Genomic DNA, 7,530 nt, shown 5'->3' with positions numbered 1-7,530 from the left:
CGAAACCAAAAACGCTACAGAGAATCGCCCATGCCACAGATCTGATTGCCTCCAATGCCTTGTCACCAGCAATGATCTGACACTGGCATAGTATCAGCTCGAATCTTCATTTTCACCTTGGCCTCTTTTTGGCTTCTACCCCAGACGCCATATGGCATTTGGTCTTCTCAGGCTCCTTTTGGCTGTGACATTTCCCTTCTTTTAAATGGCCATGAGAGTTTTGCAAAGCACAGGTGGGTATTTAATTCTACTCTGAGGTTTTGTGATGTTTTTCTCATGATTATTCTGGGGCTATGCATTAGGACCAAGAAGACCACAGAGATAATACTGCACCCTCAGTCCATAAGGGTACTGTGATTTGTAACTACTGATATTAACCTTAGTTGTGTGACCTGGTTACTCTTTCTCCTTTCCCAGAATCCATCTTTTAGAAAGAAGGCACAATGTATGTCCCACACTGACTGACTAGCCTATTCTTTATGGGGAGAAAACAGGTACATGAATTACTTGGGATTTTTCAATATGGAAAATGTGTGAAGCCTCAAATTTATTTACTTAGTTGGCCATTAGTTTATTGGCAGTGTCTTAGTTAGGGTTTCCATTGCTGTGAAGAGACACCATGATCAAGGCAACTCTTATAAAGGACAACATTGAATTGGGGCTGCCTTACAGTTCAGAGGTTCAGTCCACTATCATCATCTTATTGTGTTACTTATTTGACCTTTTGCCACTGAGAACTGCCTTCTGTACTTCTTTGATCTAACACACACACACATACACACATCATCATCATCACCATCATCATCATCACTGTGGGGTTTAGGGGTTTGTTTGTTTTGTTTTACATTCCCTTATTTTTCTGTAACTAGATAAAGTTCAGTCCCATTTTGACTTTTTACTAGGTCCTTAAGCATCCACAGAAAAGCCAGGCACTTCGACATATGCCTGTAATTAACTCGTGTGCCTGTAATTCTGTGATTAGAAGTGTAAACAGGAGGAGGCTCACAAGCCACCAGTCTACCCAGCCACTGACGTCTAAGTGTAGTGCGAATCCCATTCAAAAAATGAGGTGGAAAATGATGAAAGATGGTGAATGTTGACCTCCAGCATCCAAGTGTATATGCACACACACACACACACACACACACACACACAACCATACCCACATCACATACATCTGCTCAAAAAAAAATGGAGAAAACAAAAGGAATGAAGAGAAATAACAACTGGTAATACTTTGAAGCCAAATAATAGGTTAGAAAATTTAGTCTTTTTTCTCAGATTCCACTAGTGTGTATTAATTGCCCAAATGGGCTCCACAGTGACATTTTCATACATAAGAATATGTGTTGATCAGATGCACACAACCGATTACCCTCTCCTGTTCCCCTGAAAGTCTAAATTATTTTGTCCCCATTTAATATATCGGCTTGATACAGAATTTTTCCTCTGGTGTAGATAAGAGAGCCATAAAACTGAAAGTGATAGAAAACATCATTTAAATCAGAAGAGAAATTCATTCTTTATAGCCTGAAGCTACTGAAAGCATAAGACAGCAAACATCAGTAAAAAATGTTCCAGATTCTCTTCCCAAACTAAAACCCTGACAAACTAATCAATTGGAGCAAGAGTTCTTCCTCCCCCCACTCCGTGTCTAGAGCTTTGGGAGGTGGTCCTCCTACGGCTCACTACTCCAACATGTCCACAAGAACAGGAAAGTAAAACTAGTGGAGCTGCACAGCCAGAAAGTGACAGCCAGACTTCCGGCTCCCCAGGGCTTCAACCTTCCCACTACAGTACCAATTGAATCTAGAAACCCCAGTAGCATGAAAAAGAGGAAGCAAACCGAGCCAAAGTAGAGAGCCATCATTTCAATCATGGTATCTACTGAGGTGAGGAATGACTCAGAAAAAGATGGCCCCCACCCCCTTCCCCCATCTCACCTTTCACTGGAACAAAATGAGAGACCAAAAGGAATGAGTAAGGGTGGCATACAGGAAGCACTCTGGGCTCTACTTAAAGAACTCAAACTGTAAGCATCCCCAGCTCTGACTTTCAAAGACAGAAGGCAGCATTGTAAACATCTCTCAAAGGGATAAAAGGTGTCATTAGGAAACAGGAATGGTCTGAGGATACCACAGCAAGCTGAATAACTCTTTTCCTCCTCATTAACAAGACGCCACATCCTGCTCCACTGATGTAGATACAGCATCGGGGAGAGAGGCATCTGTAATAGGACTCTGAAGGACAGACTTCTCATCTAAGGAGCCTAAGATCCACTTTAAAAAAATAAAATGTTACAAAGTATTGTAAGGGACTACTCTAAGATTAGGAGAGACTCCTGGACAGCTCAAAGCTGGAGAAGAAGCTGTTGTGACAGTCTGAGGTGAGGACTGGAGAGGATGCTCCTTGGTGGGAAAACAGAATGGATTCAGAGCAGATGACCGCAGCACACATGGACCATTTTCCTCTCAGGAAACAGGGCGACTGGCCCAGGAAACAATTATCCACCTATTGTCTTAGGGTTATCATTGTTGTGATGATAAAGATCAAAGTGACTCGGGGAAGAAAGGGTTAGTTTGGCTTCTACTTCCACATCACTGTTCATCACTGAAGGAGGTCAGAACAGGAACTTTCAGGCAGGAACTAATGCAGAGGCCGTGGAGAAATACTGTTTCTGCTTACTGGATTGTTCCATTTACTTTCTTAAAGAATCCAGGACCCCCCCCCAAAAAAAAACAAAACAGAAATGACATCACCCATACTGGGCTGGGCCCTCCCACATCAATCATTAAGAAAATACCCTACAGGCTTGTCTATAGCCTCATCTTATGAAATCATTTCCTTAATTGAGGTTTCTTTTTTCAGCTGACTTTAGCTTATGTCAAGATGACATAAAATCACCCCAAACAGCTGATCCCTTGTCACCTCAACACACACACACACACACACACACACCCCTATTGAGCCACACAACCTTTCCTTTCTTGTTCATCACCAAGATTGCACATTAATATTGACATTTGTTATGGGTGACACTTCAGTGCAGATGACAAAAGTGTATTGAAAGCACACTACTACTGATCTGTCAGGGAGACAGAGTACACTTGAGAGCTGAACTGCAGGGTCCCCACCTCCATTTTCTAAGCCAAAATGTTACAAGCTTTTAAGCTTGAAAAACACTACAAACATCTGTGCCAAGTTAGCTACATTCTCCCACAATCAGGATTTAGGGATCAGAGACTTCTTAGGAACATGTCTTTGTGGTACACTTTCCCAGGACAGGGTAACTTGTCTAGTATTCATGTCTCTCTACCAAATATGATATGTCACCCAGGGATATCTTAGGAACTTAATATCATTTGACCCATATTCGACATGGAAGTCTCAGTCAAAATGGCCTCCAGTTTGGTTCCTTCTTAACAACATCATGAATAAAATATTTTCAAACTTAGAAGTACATGGTCTCACAAATTCAAATTCTTCAAAAATTTAGTCTCTCTCCTCTCTTTTTTTTTTAAGTGAAGACTTAGATAGATGGATAATTAGATAGGATAGATAGATAAATGGATAGACAGATTAGATAGATAGGTAGATAGGTGGATAATTAGATAGGATAGATAGATAGATAGATAGATAGATAGATAGATAGATAGATAGATAGATAGATGATAGATAGATAGATAGATGATAGATAGATGATAGATAGATAGATAGATAGATAGATAGATAGATAGATAGATAGGCAGGCAGGCAGACAGACAGACAGGTCTCTATCAGGTACGTAGATATAGAGGCTTCCAGCAGAAGACATGGTCTATAACTGAGGTGGATCTTTCCACCTCAAAGTATTTAGATTAAAGATGTGTCTTCATGCCTTAAGGATCCAGATTAGATGTAGATCTTCCCACTTTCAATTAAGCAAAAATATCTAACACATGTGCCCCATTTTAGGGTTTTAGTTAATTCCAGGTACATCCAAGTAGACAACTAAGAATAGCCATCACATTGATCTTATACATATTTTTAAGATAACATATAAAAACATAAAATGTGGCCAAACATGATAGGGAACATCAGCAATCAGAGAATTTGGGTAATGAGTTCAATGCCAGCCGTAGCTGCATAGTGAATTGCAAGCTAGCCTTGGCTACATAGCAAACTCTGCCTCAAAAAGAAATACGGTCTTAGAGAGACAGCTCAGTGTTGCAGTAAATATTAAAAGGATAGATTAACTGCCATCTTTATCAGCCCCTGAGGTCTCACTCCGCAGAAGCCCCTCCAGTATGGAGCCAAGTACTCTGACTCTGTCACACTGTCTAAAAGCCACCCTTCCCAGGCGGTTCACTCTGCCCTCCCTGATGCTTCTGTCCCAGGAGGATACGACCACCCCGGCATGAATTTTTACCCAACCACCCCTCACAAACATGACTCCAAAACCCGGTAGCTTCCCTCCCCCCCAAAAGTCTTCTTTTATTAGATATCCTATGCATTTACATTTCAGATAAGGATAAGTTCGTGGCCTTTCTTCTCTTTGAGCTTCCTAAGTTCTGTGGATGGTTTCTTGGGTATTCCGAGCTTTTGAGGCTAGTATCCACTTATAAGTGAGTACATACCATGAGTGTTCTTTTGTGACTGGAGCACCTCACTCAGGATTATAGTGATGGAAATCAGCCTAGTGGTTCCTCAGAAAACTGGACATAGTACTACCTGAGTACCCAGCTATACCACTCCTGCGAATATACCCAAAAGATGCTTCAATGTTTAATAAGGACACAATGCACCACAATGTTCATAGGAGCCCTATTTACGATAGCCAGAAGCTGGAAAGAACCCAGATGTCCTTCAGTAGATGAATAGATACAGAAATTGTGGTGCATTTACACAATGCAGTACTACTCAGCTATCAAAAACAATAACTTCATGAAATTCCTAGACAAATGGATGAAACTTGAAGCTATCATCTTGATGGCTTTTCAAGAAAGTTTATATATTAAATTCTCAACGCACAAACCCTCTACCCAATAAGATTACATCCACTAAACAAAGATACAAACTGCCCTTCTATATGAGATAAAATGACCTACAAAAACCCTTAAAATATTCATATCTACCTATCGCCAATTACAACCACCCGGATTTAGATCCTCCTTCTTGAGCACCATCTTGATTCCTCCAAATCTCCCTCCCTGACTCCACTTCCACTCCTCCACCTCTCACTGCCAACTCTACTGTCCAATCAGGCATCGCCTTAACATAAATCTCAGTGATAAAGAGCACTAGTTAGGCTTCCAGAGGATATAAGTTCTATTTCCAGCACCACATGATTGTTCACAATCATCTATAACTCCAGTTCCAGAGGAATCCAAAACTCTCTTCTGGTCTTTAAGGCACATAGATGCATGAAAGCAGAACACCATACACATGAAATAATAAAGTTTGTAAATGCTAATAAACAAAAACTGTACATGTTAGTAAGACATCATAAAATTTTTCAATACATGTATTCTCATTTTTTTCTCATAGCGATCTATGCAAGACAGCCTAAGGCTAGACTGCTTTCCTTAGCACTCACTACATACTTCCTCTTTTTCTTTTTTTCTATTTAAATAAATTTTGATCATATTCTTCCCCCTCCCCCAAGTCTTTCCAGACCCTCTCCCCCAAAGAAAACCCAATACAACAAATTCCCCAAACTACGGAATCAAAATCTAATAAAACCCAAAAACTAACCTACCAACTTAAAAACAAAATAAAAGCAAGCAAAAAACTACAGAATCCATTACATGTTGGTCATCTACTCCTAAACATGAGGACTGTTTTGGAATGGCCGATATACTTGGTATCACTCCATTGGAGAAAGCTCAATTTTAATTTCCCAGTGAGTATAAATAACAATTCAATTGTTGACCATTACCCCAGTGGCTGTGTTTTTAGTCATTCATTCATTCACTTTTAAAATATAACAAGATAAAAGAAAAAACTATCTCATCAAAGTTGTATAAAACAAGGATGCTTCATCCTGCTACTGAGACACTTGCCCAACCATGTTTATTGCTATTCTAGTCTTAATAGCCAAAAACTGGAAACAGCCTAGATGTCTCACAATGGAAGAACAGCTAAAGAAAATGTGGTACATTCGCATTGTGGAGTAATATCCAGTTGTTAAAATAATGGCATCTTGTCCTTCCTGTGTTTTGAGTTTGAAGATGGTCTCACTGGTAACTTGAAAAACTGCATGAATTTCCCAAAGCTTAATAATGGCCAAGAACAAATTTAAAGAAGAGAAGTTCAGGAATGTATTTCACACAGCAAGCCAAAAATACCTCCAAGGCTAAAAGCAAGGCAAACTCCAGTTAGTACTAATCTTGAAGATAAATATTGTGAATGACGAGAAAGTCACCAGAATGAACAGAGCTTTTGTAAATATACAGAAAGGACTTGCAAGCTTTTCAAAAAGCCTTTCTCTTAAATCTGAGCAGAAAGAGTCGTGCCATAAAAATGAACCAGCTAATATTGACAAAGTGACAAGATTAATGCTTCCGTATAATACATGACATGTGTCTTATTCCCCCAAAGATCAATAAATTCAATGTTTCATACAAAAATGACATCATGAAATTTGCAGATAAATGGATGGACCTAGTAAGGGTCCGCTCAGAGTTGGTAGAGAACACACCCAGACACCAAGTTCTCAACACAAAAGAGATATATTATCTGGAGAAAAAAAAATCAAGGGTGGGGGCTGCCTCTGAATTAGACAAAGACAGACAGGAGGAGTTGTTACAGGAGAAGGTTTTTAAGGAGAAAATGGGGGGGATCTGTGCTAAGATAAGTTGTAAAGTCCTAATTGGACAGGTGAGCCAAATATTTAATTTTAATTGCTAGACCTTGGTATTTTGATAGTTAGACCTTGGTGGTCAATATCAGAAATGAGTCGGCAAACAAACAGGGGAATAGGTCTGGGGGCTAGCTTTAGGAAAGTAATCTAATGGTTTTGCAAACGAAAGAGAACAGGAAAGAACAAAACCTGCCAGCCCCACCTTTGCAAGGCTCCATCCTGGTAGAGGGCACCTCATTAGGTATCCCAGACCCAGAAAGGCAAATATGATCAGTCATCATCAGAGTTTCTTCTTCCTGCAACAGATGGGAACAAAAACAGAGCCCACAGCCAGACATTATGTAGAGAGTGAGAGAACTTAGAGCCCTGAATGGTATATCTCTGTCAAATCTCTTTCCTCAGAGCTTAGGAATCCCAGAGAAAATGGAGGCTGAAAGAACGTAAGAGGCAGACGGGATAGAGGACACCAAGAAAACAAACCTAAAGAGCATGATCAAAGCTCATGTGAACTCACAGAGGCTGAAGCAGCATGCACAGGGCTGCACAGGGCTGCACAGGACTACACAGGGCTGCACCAGGGCCTCTGCACAGGGCTGCACCAGGGCCTCTGCACAGGGCTGCACAGGGCTGCACAGGGCTGCACAGGGCTGCACCAGGGCCTCTGCACAGGGCTGCACAGGGCTGCACAG

At 40.7% G+C, this 7,530-nt stretch overlaps 1 pseudogene across 1 annotated transcript; it reads left to right on the top strand.

The window, feature by feature from the left end:
- The first annotated feature begins 6,260 nt into the window (after positions 1-6,260).
- On the top strand, positions 6,261-6,557 carry LOC308417790 (ribosomal biogenesis factor-like; annotated as a pseudogene). The gene has a single exon. The product of its transcript is annotated as a ribosomal biogenesis factor-like (transcript).
- Positions 6,558-7,530: the final 973 nt, after the last annotated feature.

Source organism: Micromys minutus, assembly GCF_963924665.1.
Source record: "Micromys minutus genome assembly, chromosome: 2".
NCBI classification, from domain to species: Eukaryota; Metazoa; Chordata; class Mammalia; order Rodentia; family Muridae; genus Micromys; species Micromys minutus.
The sequence above is the reverse complement of the archived record's forward strand: the minus strand, read 5'-3'. Positions and strand labels throughout refer to the sequence as shown.